Consider the following 27,189-nt stretch of genomic DNA (forward strand, 5'->3'; position numbering starts at 1 on the left):
ATATGCTTAGTCCTCAGGGAGTGGCACTAGTTGAAGTGTAGGAGGTGTGGCCTTGTTAAAGAATGTAAGTCACTGGGGGATGGGCTTCAAGGTTTCAAAAGCCCATGCCAGGCCCAGTTTCTGTCTTCTTGTGGCCTGCAGACAAAGATATACAATTCTAAGCTCCTGCTCCAGTGCTGGGTGTGCAGCCATCCTCCCAGCCATGATGATACTGGACTAGACCACCTGAAACTGTAAGCCAGCCCCCAGTTAAATGGTTTCTAGTTTAAGAGCTGCCTTCATCATGGTATCTCTTCACAGTAATACAACAATAACCGGGACAGTTACCAAAAATTCTATTTGAGAATAAAAGGTTCATAATATCCAAGAAAGGAGACCATAGGAGCAGTTAGGGGAATATGAAATTAAAAAAAAAAAAAAAAAAAAAAGAGTGCTAAGTGTTAAATCTTGAAATTCCTAACAGGTTAGACTGTAGCAATAAGGAGAATGCAAACTAAAGTTTTTCTCTACAAGCTATCTACTGTGTGGTTGAACCACAACACAAGGAAATATACCAAGACACAACTTGATTTTGCCATCGCTAAAGAAGAAAGACAATGACAGTGATTGAAAATCAATAATGTATGGCGTCACTTTCTTAGCATGCTCTGTAGTAAGAGTTTCAGAAATACACTCACTATGAATATATACAATAACAACTATTAAATATGCACATATACGTGTGGCTTCATGTATATAACATATCCTTATGACTACCATCTTACTGAGTTTGGAAAGAGATTTCAATCTCATCAATTATTTTTTTTTCTTTATAAAATAACACAAGTTTCCAATAAAAATATTTTTTTCTCACCATCTGATGGATGTAACCATATTTTTTTCTTTTCTTTTCTGTCTTGTTGTGAGTTTTCTGTGTGCCTCAAATGTGAAATTAAAATCTACAGACATAACAGTGACCTCTAACTTCTGCATTTGGAATGGCTTCTTAGACATTTTTTCCTTTTTTTTTTTTTTTTTTTTTATTCAGACTTATTTTGCTTTCAGAGTGTGTTTTACCCTTTTCCAGTATGTTGTATTTTAATATATTTTCAGCATTTTTTGCCCTTATTTCCCTCCATGGGTTTGCCATGTGACAGTGAACCTGCCAGCAATGTATTTCCTGTGTTTAGATGTTGTGGTCGACTGCCTTATTCTCTGATAAATTAACAATAAACACACATACAAATCAATCTTAGTAGGTAATGTCATTTCTCAAACTGTAGTATTGAATGTATTAATAATAATATGGCAATGCCTATTAAAATAACTGCTTGATGTGAAATGATTCAGAAGATCTAAGTATTTTTATCTACCTCTAAAAACAGAGTAGGTAGGCAAGAGGCTAATGGAGTGCTATATTTCCAAATGGCATTGAACATCCCAGCATCCTGGCTGATAGACACATTGACAATATCACTGACACCACTAAAGTTTGCTCTCTGGTCAGATGCATTGAAGAAGTAGAGAATGACACATCAGAACAAATATCAAAAGTTGAATTGACATGGACCCAGATAAGTCTCCCAGTACTTCCTTGTGCATACTCTCCGTTCTAACTGTCATGCGATCATACTGACCTTCAAGGGAGAATCTGGAAGACGTGATCAACTTGAGAAGAAGGAAAATAATGGAAGATACTTTGTAGTTCACCACAACTAGTTTTTAACAATATTGGATCTGATTCAGGAAAATTCGAGTTAAGAAACTATCGACTCTATTACAGTTCTCCATTACCTATGTCAGAGTCTCCATCATGCTTCAGTATTCCCACTTGTGACTTTCCAAAGCTGTTTGGGAGGTCACCTTTGCTTTGTCATCTCTCTGACAGGTTATCACCTTTTTCACAGACTGCAGACAAACTTATTCAGTGGCAGCCAAAATTTAAGTTCACCAGAAATTAGAGTGAGATTTAAAACAAACTTTAATAAGTCTTGTACAGTGGCAAGTTCCTCAAGTTTTTCGTAAGTTCTTTCTTTGGAGGCGGAAGCTGGCTCACTGTCAGGTTTCTTGTGGTTAAAATGAGTTATCAGATACAATGAGTGCTTTTTATTGGAGGTGCTATTTTTTTTTACTTCCCTGAATTGCAAATTAATGAGATTTATAAGACGAAGTTTATAAAATGCTAAGTTTAAGGAATTATAATGAGAGAAAAAAAAAAGAATGTTTCATTGTAAAGCTGCCATTAATACCAAAAGGGAGAGAGCTATATGAAGAAACCCACATCATAATTCAAATAACTAAGGAAAGCAAAGGTTACAAGAAGAAAAATATTAATTCAAGAAAATTTGCCTTACACTCATCAGAAGACAATAGGGGAAAAGATCACGTGGCTCTAAAATTAACTAGTATGAGCCTGGAGTCAGAGACAGCAGACCTTGACTTCCTAGTTTGCTCGAAGCCCAAGAATTTCTGTCTGAAGAACCCAACACAAATAGAGTGTAGAGCTGGGAAGTAACCTCTTTGCCTGTCCTGCTGCTCTATAACATGCCTGGCATTTTAAAAATTGAACTAAATCTTCCCCTCCCCCAACCCCTTACAGCTCCTTTTGTACTTGCGCCCCACTCTCCTCCTTGCATTTTCTTCCCTCTGGCTTTAAAGCCCAAACTCACAAACAAACACAGTCAGTCCTAAATAGATTGCCTTCATCCTACCTTCTCCTCAGGGCTCAGGTACCCGGGCTGAAGAGGAGGCAGAGATACAGGAAGAGCCAGAGGGCATGATGACTCCCAGCAAATCATGTCCTCCTGACACAGCAGGATTAACACTCAAATGAATTCACTGTGGCCAATGGCTCAAGCCAGAAGGCGTCCCAGCACTGAGAATGGGGACATGGGCACAGGCTCCCATCTCTGACCAAGAGGCTATCTGTAATTCAAAACTCCTTGCACAGGAAAAATTAATCTTTATCAGTGGAATTTCACTGAATATGTTAACCAGCCTTCGGGGTATGCCATGCCAAGGAGTAGATAGCCAACACAATATGAATTCCATAGTGGTTGTGTAGACATTGTTTCATATTGCTTTGTTTGGGCATTTCTGTGTCGTATTGGTCTTCTGCTTGTGTGTATTGGTTTCCAATTTTGTGTTGTGTAGAGGTGGGGTATTTTGTTATTGTTGTTTGTCTGTTTTTGTTTTTTTGCCATGCTTGGTATTCTCATGACTGCCTCTGCCTCATAGTATATATGGAACATTTGATTGCATGTGATAGTGCGGAGATTCCTTAAGGCAGGGCTTCCTCTGAGGCTTTCCCTTTTAGCCTGATCCAGTGCCTGCTGACCTCTATTTACTAATCACTCCCCACCGGCAACACTCATCTGCCCTGGGGCCACTCCCACAGGGAAAGTATCTACAGATGCATGCATGGAACCAGCCAGGAAAACTGTTTCCTTAACACTGTCAGGAAATAAAGTGACTGCTAATGACAGTATTTTAAGTATACTTCCTTGAGGAACTGTGTTATTATGTGTATATCTGCATTATAAGGACTATTTATCTTCTTGACAGTCTTCATTTTAATGTGAAGAATTTGCTCTACTATTCGATTGCTAGTGAAATAATGTATGCATTATAATATATAGAAATAAGTAGAAAAAAAAAAGAAAAAGTGCTAACAGGTTCCTATTTGACCAGTAAATGACATTCACCCTTCTAAGTCTTTTGTTACTAAATTAACCCTCTTAGAAAAAACTTTATGGATTGTCAGCCCTTGTTTTACAAGTTAGGAGATAGGTTTTGAAGTTACTTGAATTGCAAAAACATACCCAAGAGGAAGTAGGAGATGAGTTTAAAACTCAGTTTTGAGGTGATCTTTTATACAACTGTATAAGTTATATTATCAGCTATATAGAAATATATAGAAATGAAACATCTCTACTTCAAGGTCACCTAATTGCTTAGCAGTGTGGCACAGAGTGGAAGAGTCAGTTTTCTTGCTTGCATCACGAGCTGCCCCCTGTAAAGGAAACTCAGTGATTCATCACATCTGCCACTTTACAACAAGCTCTCCTTTAAAACTTGCCCATTCAGCATCTTGGCATCTCAGACGTAAGCATAACAGCCTGGTGAATGGAGAAAAAATTGAAACTAAGTGACAACATACTAATTGGCGAAGAACAGCCTTAAGTTTATATGCTGAATGAGAGACCCCGAAATATAAATAGGTCAATTCATAAGAATTGTAGCTGCATTCTGCATTCATTAAGAGCATAGGAGGAAGAAAAAAAAAAAAGAAAATGCACTTTTACTTGAGCATGTCCTGTATGAGGATATGTGCATACTTGCATAAAGGTACCCACTGAGAATTCACCTTTCAATAGTCCTAGAGAGACACATCAAGAAAATCGTTACTCATTCGACATGGCTGTCATGAGCCAGGGAATTATTCAACCGTATTCAACTAAAGACTATTCAGTGTCTCACTTAGGGATGTTAGGATGATACTACTTGTCTTAGTCAGGGTTTCTATTCCTGCACAAACATCATGACCAAAAAGCAAGTTGGCTAAGAAAGAATTTATGCAGCTTACACTTCCATGCTACGTTGCTGTTCATCACTAAAGGGAGTCAGGACTGGAACTCAAGAAGGTCAGGAAGAAGGAGCTGATGCAGAGGCCATGGTACTTACTCTCCCTGGCTTGCTCAGCTTGCTTTCTTACAGAACCCAATACTACCAGCCCAGGGATGGAACTACCCACTATGGGCCCTCCCCTCTTGATCACTAATGGAGAAAATGCCTTACAGTTGGATCTCATGGAGGCATTTCCTTAACTGAAGCTCTCCTCTCCATGATAACTCAAGTGTCAAGTTGACACACAAAACCAGCCAGTACACCGCTAAATCACCTTCACTATGAAAATACCCTGTGTGCAATCAGCAATTTTGTTGTGAGGTCTCTATCCTTCTTTTAACCAACACCATGTGGTTTTTTGGTTTTTTTGTTTTGTTTTCTTTTTTATATTGGGGGAATTGCAATTTTTTTGTTTTATTTTGTTTCATGTTGTTTGGTTGGTTGGTTTGGTTTGCTGTTTGCTTGTTTGTTTGTTTAAGGGTAGCAATGGGTCAGGTCTTGGGATGTCTTCTGATGAAGCTGCATTGAGGCCAAAGTCCAAGCCCACATAGGGAAAAACTCACTTATTTAGCCTCAAGCCTAAACCAAATAAACTAATGGACCATAGATGTCTTTTCCATGAAGCCTGGCCTATAGCAAACAAAGCAGTAGAGAAAAGACAGATGCCCTTGGATTATGCAAATCACCGATGGCTATCATAGGCCACAGCCAATTTTTGAGGCCATTCTAAATTAACCCACAAAGAAAAAAAAAACGTAAGGACAGATCAATTTAACTGCTTGAAATCTTTCTTGTGGAACATGTTCTGATTAATGACATTCAATAAATGGAATTCCTGCCGAAATCAAGATCAAAGTATAATGTTGGAAGATTTAATTTCTTCTAACAGTTTATTAATGGTTGGTCAGCTTAGAATCACCGATGCTGAACCCATCCACACTGATATCATGTCTCCTTGAAGCTAAGACATATCTGCCTGGGGTGAGTTTATGAACCTTTAAGTCAGTGTGGAGAATGAAGTTAAGATGTAGCTTCGAGCCTAGCCTGCTTCTTGCTAGCTGCTCATGCACGAAGCCCAAGACTGGCTTTCTTGACCCTAGATGGAGTACTTGGATTTGGTCATTACTAAGGAATCACAATTCCTTCATTTCTCACTTTCTAAAATGTGGTGAAGTTTTTTCCTCTTCTTTTTTTATGTCATCCGTGTACACTGTCCTTTCCACATAACTCTAAGCAAACAACCTACATCTGTATCCATGTTGTCTCGAGCTGCCCCGGCTTTATTCTCTCTCTGTTTGGCTTCCTGCTGCTCTGCTTCTCAAGTTCTCCCTACTTCTTAACATTTCCTCATATACCAGGCATTATGGGAGACAGACTTTGCTCTTGCTACAAAGTTTGCAGAAATACTTGTGGCTTCTCATTTTGTTAGCTGTTTACTCTGGCCAGCTCTTATGAAATCTCACAGACACACAGACACACACACACACACACACACACACACACACACACACACTAACTCATCCATGCTTTTGCTTCCAGAACTATTGTTCTTAGTATTTACTGCCCAAACACTATACATTTCTTATTCATATACATCCTATTTATTTTTTTCCTTTTGGTACTTTGAAAGGTGTGTATGTGTATTTCTCTGTGTATGTATCTATATCTCTATCTGTATTATACAGATAGAGATATAGATACACACACACACATTCCCAGCCTACACACACACAAGCTACATTCTTAAATATGACCTTCAAGGTTCCTTATGTTCTGTTCCTCATTTTTCTGTTCACTGTTTCATCTAAAACAGTGCCTGTCACAAAGCCAGTGCTCATCAGTTGTTCTTTGATACATGAAATTCATTTCTTAACCCTCCTTTCTAAGGTCTCATCTTCACATATCTCTCATACCATAAACAGTATGGTTATTTAGATTTTATCATTCCAAAATGCTCAACAACAGCTTACTAGTGCATTTTACTTTTTGCTTTTTTAAACAAAATTCTTCTCTGATGAGGAAAGGATAATCTTATTTATTGCAAGCTTGAAATCTGATTTGTATGTTTCTGAAATTCATGAAATATTCTATAATGATTCCTTCAAAGCAGATTGCTCTTGTGGAGTCATTGCTTCTTGTAGCACCACAGCATCCGGTGAGAAATCTTGAAAAGATGGTGTTTAAATGCATGTCCCAAATGTAACACTCCTTAATGCAAATCAAGTATGAATGTATTAGAAACCATTAGTGGGATAAATGGTCTCCTATTATGTAAATCTGTGCCTTTAATCTGAAACGTGGAAAGTGAGTTGCTTTGTAGAATATCTAATCTGCAATTCAGTAATTAGGAGAGCAGGTGGGTAATCATAGGTTCCTTCACTGACTTGTCCCTCATTGCAGGACACAAATAGCTAGTTCTATACATCCCAAGTTAGCCACGGGGCAGTTGTGTTGGGTACACAATTTTTAAACCCACTAGCATGTTTAGTGTCTGAAGATGTCATAGAAGTAGGTGTGTGGTTTGATTTTACACTAATGCTTCACAAAAATATATATTACACAGGTTGTGTGTGTGTAAGAGTGTGAGAGAGAGAGAGAAAGGGAGACAGAGTCAGACAGAATTAGAGACATAGAGAGAGACAGAGAGAGACAGAGACGAGAGATGGAAAGATGTGGTGTATGTGGCGTTTGTATGGATTTTTTTTTTAATTGAAGAAAAAGAGGTCTTTTGATATTGTGTCATAGTATGTATCCAGGCTGACCTGGAGCTCATAGTATCACCAAGGCCAGTATCAAAGCTGAGGAAGTCCTCCTGCCCAGCTTTCTTTGTGCTAAGATTACAGGATTGCACCATACTGGGCTTTAATCTTATTATGATGTTACCTGCAGTATTAGGCTGAATATCTAAAAGCTAGCATAATAGGTAGGAGAATTGTGATCTTTTACATCTTTCACTGCTATATTATGGAGGTATTAAAAGAAAGATATAAATGACCTATCTTATAGCAAAGTATTAGAATTTGATACTAAATTGAAAAATAGTATCACATACAGATATAATGACTCCTTTTAACAACAACAAAAGCCCATTGTATCTCTATGGTTAACTGAGAACCTAAGATTGCTAGGGGAAGCTTGATTTAGCATCTCACTTGTTTTGTATTAACTACACAATAGTTTTAGGGAAAGATGACAAAACAAGTTTAAGAGTTAAGCTTGGAGTCTTAGTAAATAATATGGAACATTATAAGCGAATTCTGCACTAAGTGTCCTCCAACATTCTACGTACTCCATTTAAAATACAGAAAACTCAAGAATGGAGTCATGGCTCAGCAGTTAAGAGCTTTTATTGCTCCTGCGGTGGACTCCAGTGTGGTTCCCATCACCCATGAAGGGAGGCTCACAACCACCAGTCACTCCAGCTTACTGGTAATCAGATCCCTTATTCTGGCCTTGACAGGCACTGAACTTACATCCACAACACACACACACAAACACATACACACATACACACATACATACACACACACACACACACACACACACCTAGAAATAAAAAATCTAAAAAATAGAGGAAACTGTAGAAAGACAGATTTTCAATTCTCAAATCTCTTTAAAAGATAGAGTTTTAATTTCCAACTCCTTTTCCAAAGCAGGATATATTTTAAAAGACAGCAAGCTGTGGGAGTTAGAAGCTAACCCACAGTGAAAACAGCAAACAGCAGTTTTCTTTAAGGACACCTGCTTCCAAATACATGCTTTTGACATTCCTGAGAATTCTACTGCTGTCACAGTCCTTTCTCAAGCTAGTAACTCTGGACTAACACAAACAAAGGGAATTTAGGGAGAAAAGTCTAGAAGCACACAATAATGAGTTGAAAGTAAGTGGATTATAATAAGGGGTTGATATCTTGACCCTAAAAGTGTTGTTGTCTTTCAAAGGAAACAGAAGTTGTTCAGTCAAGGTATAAAAACGGGGGCTTGTTCTAAAGAAGCATTAATTGAGTTTAATGTTATGGATGTATATAAACATGAGGAATTTTGAATAGGATGAATAAGATAAATACCATTTACCTTATCGCAGAACTGCTCTCCCTGCTCCCTCCCCAAAAGGTAAATATTGCAATATGGAAAGAATAAAAAATAGCTATGGTCAATAATAATAAATAATAAAATGGGGTTTGGGTAATTTGAGTTAAACCAAATTAAATATGAGGAGGTAATGATGAACCTGATTACTGGAATCAAATGTCAAAACTCCCTCCCAACATTGACTGAAAGACTATAGTCATGACGAATACATACACACCTCTTTTGTCCAGTTTGTACATGTCATTGTCTATAATATAGTGCAATATTAAGGCTTAAGGGTGACTTTCCACTTCTTATGTTGATGACGAGAAACTTGCACTGATAATAAATAATTAAAGTAGACAACATGATTTTACCCATGGTCTTAGGCTCTCACATCTGTCTTCTACTTTTTTACCAAAAGATTTTTATCTTTCAATGGTTCCTTACAAATTCATTAGATTAAGTACGGGTGGTTCCTTTAGCATGACTTATGAGAACCTCGAGGATCAACCCAATCTCTCTCCCCAACTCTTCCTTTACACATCTCAATCTTGCCACTCCTGTAGCCACCTGTGGGTCTTTTATTATCATGCTGATTAATATCTTTATCTATACCCAGGTCCCATTGCCAAGAATAGCATCCTCCATTCACATCAACTTTTCTCTTGGGTTGGCTGATTCTGGTCACAACTCCACCGCTTAACTTATAGTTCCAAAACACACGGTTATGGAAATTGTATTGTTAGCAATTCCCTGCAGAGCATAGAACTGAAAGTCAAATGCATGCCCAATTGATTTCCTATGCCAAGCACCATGTGTAGCTCACAGTACACACTCATCATATGTTGAACTAAACCACACATACACCTCAATCTGTACAATATCTCATCCATCTGCCCAAGCAGGTATTGGCTTTCAAATTGTTTACCACAGTCCTTGTTATCTTTCTAAGATAGCAGAGTCTTGTAAGTAGAAGATGATTAGCTTAAAAGTTTTTAAATTGCAGTAGCTTTGACACGTTAAAAGTGATGAACTGAGCATAGAATATTGAAAACACATTTTGCCCACATCTGGTTATTGAAGTAGCAGTGAAATGCTTAACAGGCTTTATAAGTATTCTACAATTTGAGAGCTGATTCATTAAGTTAGATTTGAGAGCTAATTCTCACACAGCTAATAACCTAATAGGAAAAATTGCCTCCTATGGAAGGAGATGTCCAATATACATAATAAGAAGAGAGGAAGGAATAAACTGAGTGCCTGACACCTTGATAATACTGGCTTGCTAGACACAACATCCAGGACACCATCTACATTAACTGGAAGACAAATCAACCATCTCCATGCTGCTATATGCCTGCCGCTGGGCAAGTTTTGTTTGTTTCCATCTTCCAAATTGGAAATAATAACCCACAATATTTTGTTTGCTTCTAGGAAAAACAAAGAAAGAGAATTCAGAGCATTATGCCTCCGGATGCCTCAGCAAATACCTTTTGTTCTTTATCAAGATATATTACAATTTGTAGACACTAACAAATTCAAGCCAAGAGTAGTTTCAAAGGATTATTAGAGGCAGAGATGCGCTGAATAATTCTCAGAGCAGCAAACTCCCTCCTCCCCATCAATTCCTATCCGTTATCCCACATTCTCTTCCAACACTGAAGCTAACAAAAATGCCAGGCACAGAAATTCTGTCACATGGGATGCTCATTCATAGGCCAATCTGCTTCTACAAACACACTTATTTCAGCTGCATTTAGAAGAAGACAGTAACAGTTCCATATAATGAAGAAATCTGGCTGAGGTCTTTGTTGTTCTGTTCTGTTTTATTTTGATTTTTGTTTGGAAACTTCCACTAAGAGAAATATAATGATAATTATTTTAGTAGTATTATTTCAATAGCGTCTCAAGAAAATTGACCCCTGTTACTAAAGTAGTAACACTATATATGCTTTTCTGCTTCTTGTGGGTTAATGAAAGTCATAAAATAAACATGAAACAAATTATAATTATAACAGTAACTTTGTTTTATATATGCTTATTCACTTAATTTAAAAATACTTGGTTGATTGGCTGAGGATGTAGCTCAGTGATAGTAATAACTGCATAGTGCTTTAAGTCCTGAATAGAACAACCACAGCAATAATAATAATAATAATAATAATAATAATAATAATAATAATAGCCCATTCTTTATTTCTATGCAAAATATTATAATTGTCTTTTATAGTAATGAGAAGATCTGCTTCAATATAGACTATTACTCTGGGTGTAATCTACATAGTGATAATACATGGGCATAGTCCTTCACTTCAAATTAACAAGATAATTTCAGGAAATAAAAACAAAGTAGGAGAGCATGATGAGAAATGATTTTGTTAGCACGGCACTGGGCTGAGAAGGTCAGATGTTAGACAGCATAGTCAGGGAAGGCCACTGTGAGGAACATTCAGAGTGAAGTCAGAGTGATGAAATACAGTAATGTAATGAGACAGCAGTGTGTTTGACTGTGCACCCCACAGCATAGTGGCTCCCGGATGGAACTACAGTTACCTATCAAAAGAAGCAAAGATGCTTTGAGATTGTGACATGATAGTTGAGCAAAGAGTTAGTCAGGGGGTCAGGTCATGCAGAATTTTTCTACCATGGTAGGACATTTAGATAGTTTTCAAATACACTGGGAAGGAATATGGGGCTTTTTCACTAAGGGAACTGGATGGCTTATTGGTTTAATTTTTAAAAATGATCTCACTAATTACTGTTTGACAATGGGTTGCAACGTCATCAAAATAACTAGAAAGGGGGCTGCAGATGCAGTTTAGTTGGCAGAGTGCTTGTCTAGTATGTTCCACAAATGCAGGGTTCTACTTCCAGCACTGCACAAACTAGGTGTGGCGGATAGAACTGATGTTCTATCACTTGGGATGCAGAGTCAGGATGCTCAAACGTTCAAAGCCACTAAACTAAACTAAAGGGCAGGATAAGGGGTGGGGGATAGAATCAAGCTATATCATTACCAACTTAATAACTGCTAACCTACTACTAACTCTCTTAGAGGACCAGCTTTCCAGGAGGATTAACTTCGCAGTCCATGCAAGACACCCTACTTCTTTTTGCCACAGAAAGGAGACCCAGCAGGGAGGGCTAAGCATCTACTCTCCATGTGAATGAGCTATTTTCCTCTTCACTTCTTCACTCCCTCTTCACTTCCCCAGCTGTGATGCTGCTCCCAACTTACTGGTCCCTGTTGACTCCCAGCCTCTTCTCTGTAAGCAGTCTTGATAATAAAATGACTTGTGGCCCAGTTGGAATCAAGATTCCATGAGCAAAAAAAAATATTCACAATGAATTGCTCCTGCTTACCTCTGCCACATACTAAAGTTACAGAAAGAGTCAGATGCTAGTACATAATTGTAGGAAATATCATGCTTATCCTGTTCCGAAGACCTGGATAAAATAGATGTACAGGGAGTTTTTGTGTTAGGAACACTTGAGGGAGCATTTAGAATATCAGGAAACATGAGCTACACATAGCAATTCCAAAAAATAGCTTGATGTTCCTGGAAGCACCAGTGTTAGCTCCTTACCCCAAACCATTTACTTTCCTTTGGAAAAATACAGAGTTCTCAGCTCACAACAAAAACTCCCAGGAGCATAGGGGAACATGTCAGCCTGGCACAAGGAAAAGATAAATTTGGATAAATTACTTGTCTGATCTGAAAGGAGAGGAAGTACTTGTGCTATTATTTCCTAGTTTGGGCATGTGTCTATGAGGCATTGATGGTTGGATAGATGGCAGTCAACTGTGATGAAGTAAAGACAAATCTATGTGTACTTTAGATTCCTACATCTTTTGACTTACTAAGTTGCCCAAGGACGGCTTGCAATCTCCACTATCGGGAAGACTTCTAAATGTGAGTTGCAAAGTAAATACTCTGTGTAAGTGTCCAGAGACTGATGTTTTTGTCCATTTCAGTAGACTCATCCTGACTGAAACAATCTCCCCAAGCATTCCAACTCTTATTTAGATCTACCTAGTGCAGAGCTCTTGCATAGAAGAGGTACAAATAAGAGCAGGATTGGTGCTGGTGTTCATATTCAGTGTTTGCTTCTGCAACTCCTCCCTACCATATTGTACATAACTCAGAATTAGGGATTTTTAAAAATTGATTTGATTCTGTTTCCTTCCCCCTACCTATGCAACAACTGTTGAAGTTCCTGGGACACCAAATGAACTTGATTAATGCCTACAGAGCTGTATATTCAGTAACTTTGGATAATTGCATCTTCCTTCCCTCATCTCTTGTAGCCAGGCCCATCTCCATAGAACTAACCATGAATAGACTGAGACTGAGACAACGCATATTGCATTAAGTATTAATTTTCTCACTCCCCACTAATGTTCACTTTTTTCAAAAGGCAATTCAAAATGAGACTTGAGCAGTCCTAGAATCGATGGGAATAGATAGATTGCTCTAATTGAAAGATGGTCTGCTGAACATACTTCGCTGGAGTTAAATACAGCCTCATAAAAACAGAAAAAGAAGAAGGAAAGTTATTTTGAATTTACATTATTTACATTATTTATTACAGATACTCATGAGAATGTTTGAGGGGAGGGTGTTCCTCCATCCTAAGTCTTTCAGTAGCGTGGAAACTTTCTCTGTGCGAAAGTTTCTTTTCATTTGCTTCTATGCGTCTCCTCATATACTTCAAAGTGAACCTGAGAGCACTTTTCAGAGTAAGCTCGTCTTCTTGTAGCTCCAAAGTGAAAAAATCCAGTAATTCATACTATAATATCATTTGATTATGACAATTTTTCAATCTTTTTGAAGATCTGAATAAGGCTGAATTGAACTCCTAATTCTATACTTTTCTTATGGCTATTATTCAACCTCTTTTATTTCTCCAGGGTTCACCACCCTCCTCTCTGTCTTCCAGTGTTATTCTCCTGGGACTGAACACTAAGAGAGTATGACTCTCATCTAATGTGTGTTCTTTATATTCCTACCTAGAATAGACTGTAGAAGTCACAAGTAAGTAGGTCTCACCTAACTCTCATGCATTCTCTCTCAATGTACCTGAAATTCTTTCAAGACATTTCCTAGCTTATTTTCAATTTACATCTCCAAACAAGTCTTCCACGATTAACTAAGATTTAAGAATTCCAAAGGAAAATGTGTGACCTTCCCTTACAACCCATCTCTATTGTAATGGTGTTCAAGTAGAGACTATGACTGATTTGCCTATCATATTTTCATGTTGACTTGCCTTCATATTTTCTATCATATTAGCTGTAATGGATTATTCAAACAACATGGTCCAAAACTCTGCTATATGTATGCAAGATGAGTAAACTATAAAACCAAATGTAAATGCACTCTATATCACATTTCTGGTGGGAAAGAGAAGTGACCACACAGACAACCCAGGACTGGTCATTTGTCAGGCATTTGGTAGACATTTACTAAGTGATTAAGAAAAGGAATTGAGTGAGAAAAGGCTTTTGCTCACGGATCATCAGTGTAATCACAACAATAATAATTCTCTTAAAGATCTCAGAGCTTCACGCTCTTAAATATTATGCTTTCTATGATTTATTTCCCTTTCATCAGTTGTTCCTCAGAATGTTTGTGCATCTGATTTTCCATTTGGACATCCCTTCTTAAATACACTATACCTTAAAATTTAGAATTCGGTACTCAAATTGTTGAACTCCTTTGTCTCATAAGAAAAGCCTATGATTTGTACAGTCTTTCCTATCTCTGGCATAAGATAATGGCTTTTATTTTCTATTTTTTTCTATTATATCTTAAATGACATCTTTCTGTTACTACTACCAGCTCTGGCCATAATGTACCCAGAATTTCGTCATTTATTGTCACTTGTATCTCATCATTTTAGCCCAGGATTCCATGGCTAATTGTGTATTGAAATAGGTTTGTAAGTAGTCTATTTAAACTTATTGCCTCTGATGTTTTCATACTTTGAGTTTCCATGGTATCAATCAAAGTGATCTATTGAGGTTGAAATTAAATCATGTTCTTCAACCTTCTATTATTCCCATTTTATGCACAGAAATTCTCCACCCCTTCTAATGGTTCAGAAGAACTTTGAGAACTTCCCTTGCCCATTCTCTTTCTCTAACCCCATCTGCTACCTGGCATTTACCAGGCTCTACACATGTCACACAGGCCCATCTTGATGTTCTCTGAACTTTGTAAGTTCCCTCCCAGCAGGAATTCACACTTGATGTGTCAATATCTACTCACAGCATTCTGCCCATGCTACAAGTTGCCTTTGTGCAATCTTCCGCCACTTTTAATGTTATTTTCTTTTCTTTTAAAATAATCATTGGCTGTTAGATCACTTTGTGCTACTCTAACAGAGCCCCTGAGAGTGGTTAATTATGGCAAACAGGTATTTGTTTCTCCTAGTCTGGAAGATGAAGAGTTCAAGGTTTAGTAAAAAGATAGAAAAGAAGGCTGTTCAGAACCTTCTTTTTGATCATCTCCTGATGGAAGAGGAAACCAGGAGACCATGCACAAGAGAGAAAAGGGACCAAACTTATACAAGCATTCAAGAGTCAAATTCATGTTCATGGTAAGGAAACCACTTCCAAGATAATGACATTAATCCATCCATGAATGTAAGCTCTCATAACCTAATTCTTCTGAAAGTTTTGCTTCTCAAGATTACCACATTGGGAACTAAATTTTTGACAGGACCATATTGGCAACCCATCAAGCTATGCAAGGCAGTTTCTCCGATCCAAAGAATATAAACTGCAATGCATTTATTTATTTATTTATTTATTTATTTATTTATTTATTTTTCTCTTCTTTGTTAGCTCTTCTAGTTTTAAATTGGCAGGTTCTGGAAATTTTCTGGGGATATATAACATGTTTCTTAAATGAGTGATGAGTTTATATGTACTATGGGGTAATGACATTATATTTGAACCTAGTTTTGTGGAGGAGGTCTTCAGACTTCTCGGACCAAAGACAATTTATGGAACTATGTTCTGGGGGACAATTGTAATTCTTTCGTTTATAATGCCAAGTTCAAGGTGAGACTCATGTCAAGTCTGGCCTCACCAGGTAAGCAGTCATATGCTTTCAGGCAAACTGATTTATCTCTCTGAAGTTTATGTCCTTTGGTTGTAAGTAGAGATAATAATAGCAACAATCTTGTAGGAGTTGCTTAGGAAATTATCATATTAACTACAAAGTGGTTATGATGAAACTTGATATGTAATGTGTAGCATCTCTCATTAGGTTTCATTAATAAATGAAGTATTCATAATTAGTGCAATTTGGGGAGTTAATAAGGTACTCAGTGGCTATTAGAATATCCTCAACTATAGAGAAAGCTTAATAAACTGATTATGATATAAAGTCCCTAAGGATGACTAGCACAGGATTAAGCAAAGGTTTTTGTTTGCTTTAGGTTGGTTTTGTTGGGAAGAACTAACACTGCATTTGCCTTTATTTCTAATTTTGTTTTTGTTTTGATCCAAAGGAGATATTTTATTTTTATTCACAGTATAATACAATAAATGACATTTATTGTTTGTAATACTCAGACCATATTCACTTATCACACCCTCTCAGTCCTCTCCCTTCTCTTCGCCACTCCTGCTACCCTTCTACCCTCCTTCAGTTTCCTCCCACTTTTACTTACCTGTTGCTATCATGCTGTTTTTGAAGTTGTCATGGGAAGGGCTTTGTGAGCCAGGCTACAGATTTTAGAGTTTATCCTGTCAATGAATATGTTCCAAACCTGAAATGAACCAGAATTGTCCAGGAGTCTGGCTAAAACACTAATTACTGATCCCAACTCTGAGAGGTATTGATTTAGTAAATAATGATAGATCTTCAGAATTTGTACATCTAAAAGATTTCAGATTCATTATTTGTAGAAATTTACCATTTATCTCAAATTTAATGACTTAAGAAAGCAAATGTTTATGATCTCACAGTTGTTGTGACTCAAAAGTCCTAGAGCATGTTGCAATCCTGATGATCATTTGGGCTTTGGTCTCAGAAGTTTGGGAGGAGGCATATCTATCTCAAGGTCACTTGGGTTTACTGACAGGAGTGGGTTTCTCTGCAGCTATTAGCCACAGCTCATTGATGATTAGGGACTAAAGACGACCTTATTAGATACATCAGTAGAACAACCCACAGTATAGCAGTTGGCTTCTTTCAGAGTAATCAAGCAAGCAAAGGAACATGTGACCCCAAGGTAAAACGCCCACAAAGATATTGTACCCACTCTTGAGGGTGACATCTCAAAACATACCTGCTCCATTCAGTTTAAAAGAAGTGAGCCCTGAGCTGCAACTCACATTCAGCTCAGAGAGGCTTGGATAAAGTTGGCCAGAATGTTGGTACAAGGCTGAGGACATTAATCTGAAAACCATAGCTACATATATTTCTAAGCTTCTGGGTGGATGATGTGGCATCTGAGAATGGATGGATCTAGCATATAAAATTGCTAATACATCTGATGCCAGTTAAGAGGGAAGCTATTGCCGTTATCTGAATAATAAATCTACAAAACTAGTACTAGTTCATATTTATAAAATCAATATAATTTTAATATTTCAACAATTTAACCTCCAAATTTTTATTTAAGTCTCATCTAAGAATAATACTACATTTTAGTTTAGTGATCAATTGGTCAATTGATTTACTTATGCACATATGGGGTGTGTGTGTGTGTGTGTGTGTGTGTGTGCGCGCGCGCGCGCACACGCGCATGTAGTGTGTATGTGAAAGGGTGTACCATGGTGCAGGTGTGGCATCCAGAGGACAAATCTCCAGAGTCAATTCTCTTCTTCTACCATGTGGGTCAAAAGGATGGAACTCTGGTGATTATGCTAAGTACTTTACCTTCTGAGCCTAGGAATGAAATATTAAAACTAACATTTAAGTTATATAAAACCTATGTGGAGGTAAATTCCATTAAAGAATTTATTATACTCTTGCCCCCAGACTACATTTCATAAAATGACATGCAAATGATTTTAGCTCGAAACTAGAATTCATATGTTTGATTCACACCTGCAATCCCAGCAGTAGTAAGGTTGGAGCAAGAGGTTTGCCATGAGTCCAAGGCCAGCTTGGGTTCCATACTAAGTTCTCAGCCAGCCTTGGTTCCATAGGGAGAACTTGTCTCAAAAATCCAAAGAATTATCAAGGACAGTATGCTGTAGTTTTCAAAAGCTTATCAGTTTAGTTGAGATTGCACCATGAAGCTGTCTTCTTAGCCCAGTAGGGCAGGAAGTCTACTTGACCCCAGTATCCTTCCCATGCTTTCTTTCTCATACTTGGTGACATCTAGTTCCAACAACAGGTTTAATAATTGTTTGCTGTTGCACCAGGAAGCAGTGTAGCTTTTCCAAGTGGGGATTCTGTTCCTTTGGCCTGTGTATTTGTCTGAAGTCAATACACTGGCCTCAACCTGTTCTTAGCTCCCAGGTATTGATTTTGGCTGACATTTAGTTCAACTTGTTATCAATTCTCTTAATCATCTCAAAGCGAGAGAACCAGGCAGAGGTGCCCTAACTATTACCCATCACATCAACCCAGGACAGCTCCAGGTCATCTGTTCCCTAGAGAGGAGCTCAAGTGAAAATAACTGTTTTCTTTACCAGGACTTCAGCTACAGACATGACACCAGAAAAGCTAGCATATACACTGAAAAATGTATCAAATGCCCAATTTTCACTTTAATCAAGCAATTTTATTTCTACTGAAACCAAGAATCTGCCCTTCTTTTACTGCAACAGAGCAAATTATGTAAACTTAGGAAAGTACAGTTGGGTACAATTTTGAAAAGGCTAAATACTATTTACAAGGCCAACAAGTGAAGCAATACAAACCTTGGGTGGGGAGAGTTAAGTCAGAGGAAAGCAATATGTTCATCCTAGTTTTATAAATGCTTCTCAGTTCAGCTACAGAATCACAAGTACAACAAACTGCTTTGAGAAAAACAGAAGCTCTGGTGAAATGGAGCAGGAGTCTGGAACTGGTCGACAAAAAGACCTCAGGCTAGAACAAGAAGCTGCCTGAAATGTAAACATTGTATGCCTCTTACAAACAAACAAAAGTCCCCCCAAATTTTGCCCTGCTATATAGAGGTAAATTACCAAATGAAACACACACACACACACACACACACACACACACACACACACCAGCTAATTTTGATAGCTCAAAATTAGCTATCTCAGTCTTGGCTAGCTCAGTGATTGGGTATGTCTAAACCTTTCCATGGCTAGCAAACACTGTCCTCCAGTATTCCTAAGTTAACATCTTTAAAAATCTGTATTTTATCTCTGCTACCACAGACCCAATCAGGAATTGGCCCCTAGGACCACTTTCCCTGATTTTTACATGCCAGTAGGCCTTTAATAAGACTCATCTTTCTGTTTCTCTATCAGGGCAATTCTGTCTCTCCCCTCTCCCTTGCTCCCTTGCTCCCTTGCCCAGCCATCTAAAAATTCCACCCCATCTCTTTGCTCAGCCATTGGCTGTATGGGAATTCTTTATTATCAGTCGAAGTTAGCTGGGGGGAGGAACCCTCAGGTATGGAAGTGTGGCTTTTGGGAGCCGAAATAAGACAAAACATTAGAACCAACTCCCAACACTGCACAATTTAAAATGATTAAGGAGCCAATATTTCCTATGGAATCATCTTGCAATTGTTCTGTGCAGAGAGTTCACAGACCATTTGCAAAGTGGATTCTTCTTTGAAATTCTGTACAATTACATTCAATATGATCTTCAGGCTTTACATTAATGGAACCATTTCTAGTTTTAACCATGGCTTTCTCTTAAGTTCCAAAGTCATTATTTTTGGGTATCTAATGAGACATCTCTCAGGTACAGCTTTATGATCTTGTAGTGTTCTCCACTGGAGACAACGAGAGAAACAGCAAAATCATCCCTCTTGAGAGGTCTTGGGAGGCAGAATTTGTGCAAGGCAGCTTTGTGTCCTCAGCAGTTTTCCTAGTGTTGGAAGGAGCCCCTCCTCTCTCCTCTGCTTTGTATCCCCTTTGATAGTAATTTCCTTGGGCGTCTGTGTGTTTATCAATTACAGTCAAGGCAAGGGCTGCTCCTGGGAAGGAACTGTGGCTCCTTTGTCTTTATTGTTCCTGAACCTATCAGAGTTCCAGGCACAGGAAAAAGCAGAACACACCTCCAGAATCAAACAGAAGGGAAAACCAAGGCAGAGCAGGGCAGATAAACGCACTATGAACATTTTTATGTTCATGCTTGATGAAAAGAAAAGCATCAAAAAGGGCCAAGCAAAAGAGTGAGGGGTCAGAGGCCACCAGGTGTTGTCACCTTTCCAAACACTGAGAGATTCCTTACAGTACCTGAAAGGATGCAGCTATTACTTTCTGACTTGTACAGTTTAGGTTCTCCTATCATTATTCCTTGATATTAGACAAGCATAGCACCAGTCTATAGACAGCCAAATAGGCATGTTTATTATCAAGAAAGATAAGTATTCAGACATCATAGAAGGTACTTTGGTTACCTTTCTATTGTCATGACAAAACACCATGACCAAGACAACTTGCAAAATGTAAAAGCGATTCATTTGGGGCTCATGGTTCCAGAAAGTTTGAGTCCATTGACATCAAGGCAACAGGAAGGCAGGCCTGGCACTAGACCAGTAGCTGAGAGCTTACATGTTGATGTGCACACACTAGGCAGTGAGAGCCACCTGAGGATGGTATGAACTTCTGAAGCCTCAACTAGCACCCTCACAGACACACCTCCTCCATCAAGGCCACATCTCCTATTCCTTCTCAAAGAGTTCCACCAACTGGAAACCAAATATTCAAATATATGAGCCTCTGGGGCCCATTCTCATGCAAACTACCACAAACAAACAAACAAACAAACAAACAAATAAATAAACAAAAATAAGGGGTATTCTGAGATCTGAATACTTTCAGAGAGGACACCTCAGAAGACAGAAAGGCAAAACATAGTCTCAGAAGTATGGAAGCACTAATTTAAGGAAAATGTATAACACTTACATGATTATTATTAAATTAGTAATCTCTCACTGAGTTTCCTCTATTAGTCTCACAGCTCTGTGGGGACTGCTATTACTAGCCGATATCACCATAGCTAGCAGCGGATGTATATTCAATGGGTCATAGAAAAATTAGGGAATCTTTCTACCACTGGGATGCAGTCTCCTCTTCCCACATATTTTACCTCCTCCCTCACGTCTTTATTCTGCCTGAACTGTTTGCCAAGTCTTCTTACTTCTCATTCCAAATTTCTCCCTACCCGTTTCCTCCCACTTTCACTATAGAGACGTGGTAAAGCCAAGCATGACCCCAATTAAAATCCTCAGTTTCATCCAGAATAACTGAGGGAGGGTTGTTATTCATTTTGAGACACAGATCCTTTTTCAGACCCAATGAAAACCGAAGCACTTTACCACTTACAATCTTTCTATACCACAAAATGTTGAACTTTCATTTCTATGTATTATCAAGTATTGGACCCTGACCTCGAGAAGTGCAGGGATGAAAAATCTAAAACATTTAACTTCAAGATATTTAGCACTTCTCTATCATCTTCTGGTCCTCTCTCTTCTATAGCAGACATTTCTCAGCCTTCAGTTTATGCAAAAGTCAAATACTCTTATTTACTTTTCCAGACACACTGTATCTTCCTCAGGTGAATTGTCTCTTCTGGTAACCCCAAGTTCTTGCTGTATTTTAATCACTGATAAAACTCAAGTCCACATTCTGCCTTTTGCTTTAAGTACTAATAAAAATCATACTCATCCCCTTTGGCTGTTTCTTGATTTTCCATATAATTTTTTGTTGCCTTTCCTTTTCTTTGTCTTTTAAAATAGTATTTATTTATTTATTCTAAAGTTTAGATAATATTATATTTCTTTTATAGATAACAAAACTGAAGCATGGGAATTTTCATTACCATAAGTTGAGAGCTTTCTCTGAAAACAGGTTTTTGCAGTTTGTTGATTTTGTTGTTGTTGTTGCTTAATGAATTGAAGTACACAGTTAGAAATATCAGAATATTTATGAAACAGTGCTTATGATAGCAACTGTTTCAGAGCACTGGAATCTCTTAATGTGTGTTTGGAATGTGCACTGCATCATTATTTGAATTCACTACATTTCAGGAAAAGAGGCACTACATTATGATGTTAAGAAGGAAGGAATGACACCCTTTCATCCATCCCCCAACATAAGGAAACCTAGCTGTGCAATTTATGTTTAGGAGAAAGGTTAGGATCGCTTCTTAGAGGGGCTTGTGTGGGAGATGATGATGATGATGATGGCAAGAGCTCAACAGATGTGTACCTTGAAGAGTGCTTGCACTGTGGTACAGGCATGCTAACTGTGGAAGACCTGAATACAAGATACTCTGTGATGCTCCAATACAGTATCCTCATTACAGACAGTGGATGTACCCTTGCAATCATGTAGTCTCACTACTTGTTTAGAGATTCGTATATCGTTGTGTTTAGGAGTCATCTCATACAGAATCAGTGCTATGGGCCTGAAAATTTAACTTCCCCCAAAATGCTGTTCACTTCTATAGGCACCAATAGACACACTGATGAATGTGGAGGGAACAAAGATGATACTGTCAACAGATATTAAATACTAGACTTTCATCTTTTCTGCCAATATCTATACGTCTTCATCTTCTATAGGGAAACAATCTGATGATTACACTTACAGTGACTACAGGAAACCGTCTTTAGGTAGAACAGTAGATTCCTTATCATTATTTGATCCCTGGTCACTGACAAAATAGCTGAATTTTTTAAATCTGATTTTTATGAAATAAATTTATTTTTTGTTTTGTGATATGCATTCTAGCAACTGAATTGCACTCATTCTTTAGTGTGTGTGTGTGTGGGGGGGGTGGATGGAGCGTATACATGTGTGTCTGTCTGTCTCTCTGTTTGTGTGTTTTCCTGCTCCCTGCATTTTATTTAAAAAACACTAAAAGCCTACTAAAAAAGGAGGTAAAGGAAGCTGAAGACCTTATTTATTCTGAGCACTGAGAGCAAGCCATACATTTCTCCAAATATATAAGAGAAAATTTTAATATTTTTAACATATATCAATGCAGTTTTTCTAAATAACTACAATAACATCAATGAAAAAAAGGGACTTACCATACACTGAAGCCAGTTAGTCACAGACACATACTGTTCAAGGTTTGGAAAACTGCCCAATATTTCTATTTTTAAAGAATATAACCCAAGCTCTCATTAACTCTTGTGTTTCTGTTGCCTGTTTTAAGTTTGACCAGCTTCTTGGTATTTTCCTGGTTTCATAACTTTATGGTTTTCTCCAATTCACATGCATAATGTCCCTTAATTTGCTTTATCAAATGTTTCATTATGATTAGATTCAATTTGTGCTTTTATGGGACCACCATGGTAATGATTTCATGTTCTTATCTCATGGGAAGAGATAGTACAGCCTTTTGTTTTATACCATCGCTAGTGGTGTTGACTTGAATTTTTCCATTTCTCTTAAAGATACTCACTTATGCAAAGAAGCTTAAAAACTGACAAATTTGTGGCATACATGGATGATGTTTCAATACATGTACACATTGTGTAACTTTTAAATTGAGTTAAACAAATTTCCTCATACACTTATTTTCTTCTTCACTGTGAAAATAATCAAAATCCTTCCTTCTAGTTTTTTAAGATATACAATACAACTGTTGCTTGTAGACAGGCGTCTGTGCCACATTGCACCAGAATGCATTATTCATAACTCTAAGTGCCCATTCATCAACCTTTTCCAGTTCTCCACAGACCCTCTCTCACCAGGTTCAGATAAGCACCCTTTTGCTCTCAACTCCCATGAAAACAAAATATATATCATGTGAATGAGATCAGGACATTACTCATCCTTCTGTGTCTGTCCTATTTCCATGAACATGATCTCCAGTTCTGTACATGTTTTAAATGACGGAAGTTCATTCTTAGAGTGGCTATGTGCATTCCACTCCCAGTGTATCCTGTGTTTTCCTCATCCATTTATCTGATGCTGAACTCTTATGTTCTTTCTACTTCTTAGCTCTTGTAAGAAGTCATAAAGTAAACAGGGGCTTGCAAGCTGACTCGTCAACAAGCAAATTTCAACTCTTTGGACAATGTCCAATAGGAGGGTTGCTTGAACATGAGGAAATTCAACTGTGGGTCTTGTTATTGAGGTTTAAGAATTCTCTGTTCTGTGTCCTACAGTGGCTGTGCTAATTTATACTCTGACAGTGTTCAAGGGTTCTCTTTCCTCCATACCCTGGTTAGTACTATAATATGTCTTTTTGATAAAGCTTTCCCTACTGAGATAAACTAGTTTCTATCTGTACTTTTGATTTTCATTTTCCTAGTGATTAATGTCGTGGAAGTTGGCATTGTCTTCTTTCAGGAAATGTCTAGGTCTATTGCTCATTTTAAAAATTTCATGATTTTTGTGTTTTGCTATTGAATTTTTAAAAATTACTTTAAGTATTGTAGGTCAGAAATAATTGTCAGAAGTGATACATTGAACTCAAATCTTGATTTGATGCTATTTTATTCCTTTAAGAAAATATTGTATATCTTTATGTTGTGATGCATTTTTACTTAAATGTTAATGTTTGGTGAGTTGCAAGCCCAACTTCTCTTCCTGAGCTGTAGGGTACCTCACTGCTCAAACAGCTCTGTGTGCAGAGATCAACTTGAGCATATGTTTGTTTCTGTGCATGTTTGCAAATTGAGAAATGGATCATTGTGTCTTGAAAGAAATGTGGTTCCTGAGACAAATCAAATTTCAGAAGAACAGTGTGAAGATTATGGGCTTTATTTTGTATTTGGTAAGAAACCGTTGAAAATTTTAGAACATGAAGTGATATAATTAGTTTGTAGTTGTAGAAAGGAGAAGTTTCAAAAGAAAAATGTCAAGTTTGCAAGAAATATAGCCTTTCCCTAAGTCTGATCACTCTAATTTATATATACTGTATAATCTTAATTAGTTGAACTTAGGAGGTTGAGTTTTGCTGTTTTCTTTTCTCTCTCACATCAGTTAGAAATAAGATCTTCTTGAATGGAATAATAATAATTCTTTACATATATTTAGAAGTGCAGGAAGAGAAGGGGCATGTGCCACATTTTTGAAAATCCAGAAAAATCCCAGACATTGTATTTTCTCTATAGAAAGGTACAGAAGCCATATCACAGAAACTGCTGGCCAGCTTTTGTCTGAATCAGCAAAGGACTTAAGCTAACCTAATACAGATAATCCTGATGATACCAGGCGCACACAATCTAGACTGATTGTATTACTCTTCCCAGGTGCCTCAATGGGTTTTCCCCAACCATGAGCTAGTTCAAATATCCCTAAGAAAGGAGAAATAGCCAGAGAGAGAACTGGCTTGGGAGTAGCTGTGCAGTGAAGTGCAATGTCCAAGTCACTCATAGAAAGAGAATATACATCACTGGGATGTGAGTGCAGATTTGAGGAATTATATATAGGAATGCATTCCTATATATTCTGTTTTAAAAGATAATATATGTTCTGAAATTAGGAATTATATTGCAGAACATAAAAAAACATGTACATCATCTATTTTGAACTACTAAATCTTGCAGAATTTAGAATCCAACAAGTAATGAGTGAGTATTATTTAATCAGCAAGATATTACTGCAATTTAAGTAGACAAAGACAGGGTAAATAGGTTTAATTCCACAAGTTAGAAAGAAGTTTTACACTAATGGGATTATAGTTATCTAATAATTACACATGACATTAAGAGCAGAATTCTAAGATAGGACAATGAATCTATGATGAAGCAAGAAATAGAGCTAGAGGAAAAAAATTAATGTAGAGGCATGCTAATGATCTTGATAGGCAGTTTTATCATGAGGATGATGAAGAGCCAATAATATCTGTAAATGTTATAGCATACTCGTGACTGTAGATGATCACAAAAGTTGGAGGTAGAGCCAAGACGATCACAAGTCTGAGGTATGCAGGGGTTATGTATGAAGCTGAACAATGATTCCAAAAACAAAAGTAAATAAAGAAATAAAGAGAGAGAGAGAAAGAAAACGTATTCTGTGACAACTAGATATATAAAGAAGTCCTCACCAAAACACACATACACGGATATGCACATACAAACACGCAAGGGATTTTCCTTACAAAATAATAACTGCTTTTTATTAGTCTATCTCACTTATTAAGGCTCATACAACATAGTCATTTTAATGCTTAATTTCAATGTTAATCCAAGCAGGCATGATGGCACATGCTTTTAATCCCAGAACTCTTTCATTCCCAGCACTCAGGAGGAAGGTAGATCTCTGTGAGTTCAAGGTCTGCCTATTCAATACAGAAGTTTCCAGGACAACCAGGGCAACACAGAGGGATCATGTCAAAAAAAAAAAAAAGTTTGCTGTGAAATTTCTATAATCTTACAAAATTATGTACATCATATATGAAAAATTGTTAGTCAAGAGTCACTGGAAGTTTATGTAAGACAGATCAAGGTTCTGCTATTACCGTACGAACTAGAAACAAATATACCCTACAACAGAAAGGATAGATGCTGGGAGGAAAGTAGATCACCTCGATGGAGATGCTGTGTAACAGGTCTCTGCTTATTACAAATCTACATTTTGCATCTTACTCCAGGTGCTACAAAGAGCTTATTTTAAAGCATATGTAGCAAATACACAGGGTTTCATGGTATATATGTATACTCAAAATAGTAGAATTTGCTTTCTTACTTGTACTAGTTGCCTTTCCTGTTGCTATAACAACATGCCCTAACACACACAATTTAGGAAAATAGGTTTTATTTCAGCCCACAGTTCAAGGCTACAGTCTATCATGGCTGCAAAGGCCCGTAGTCAGGAGTTAGAACCAGCTGGTAACTTTGTGTTCATAATCAGGAAGCAGAAGATGACAAATGCTTGTGTTCAGCTCACTTTCTCCTTTACAATTCAGGATTCTAGCCTGGGGAATGGTGCCACCTACAGTAGACAGGTCTTCTCACCTCATTAACCTAATCAGGATAAGCTCCCATGAGAGTGCCCTGAGTCCTGTCTCCTAGGTGATTCTAAATCTCATTGACTTTTCAACTGAAATTAACTATTACATTACCCTTATATTCTTTCTACTTTTCTTATTTGCATTTATTTCACATATATCAGTCTATAAACTATCTCATAATGCTTTAGTTATAATCTGTGTTATAAATTCAACAAGTCAGAAATTATGAGTACAGCTAAACCTGTTGAGGATAATGGTTTTTACCTTAAAGGTAAACATTAGCTTCAGAACAAAGACTAAAAGAAGAATATTCTGTAATTACTGGTTTGCAATTTAAGTGCTGGGAGAGATTCAAGCTTTACAAATATTGCAGCTCATGGACTTTTTTTTCTGGCAAGAATGGCCAGATAGATGAGAGTGTACAATATGACCTTGA

At 37.5% G+C, this 27,189-nt stretch overlaps 1 protein-coding gene and 1 non-coding gene across 4 annotated transcripts in view; both read left to right on the forward strand.

Moving 5' to 3' along the window:
- The window catches only part of Adgrb3 (adhesion G protein-coupled receptor B3), a 676,641-nt gene that overhangs the window by 447,236 nt on the left and 202,216 nt on the right, over window positions 1-27,189 (forward strand). The window lies entirely within an intron of this gene.
- On the forward strand, window positions 6,228-6,339 carry LOC117722828 (small nucleolar RNA SNORA23). The gene has a single exon (XR_004608594.1). It is a non-coding gene; the product is annotated as a small nucleolar RNA SNORA23 (small nucleolar RNA).

This window comes from Arvicanthis niloticus, chromosome 17 (genome assembly GCF_011762505.2).
Source record: "Arvicanthis niloticus isolate mArvNil1 chromosome 17, mArvNil1.pat.X, whole genome shotgun sequence".
In the NCBI taxonomy this organism is placed as follows: Eukaryota; Metazoa; Chordata; class Mammalia; order Rodentia; family Muridae; genus Arvicanthis; species Arvicanthis niloticus.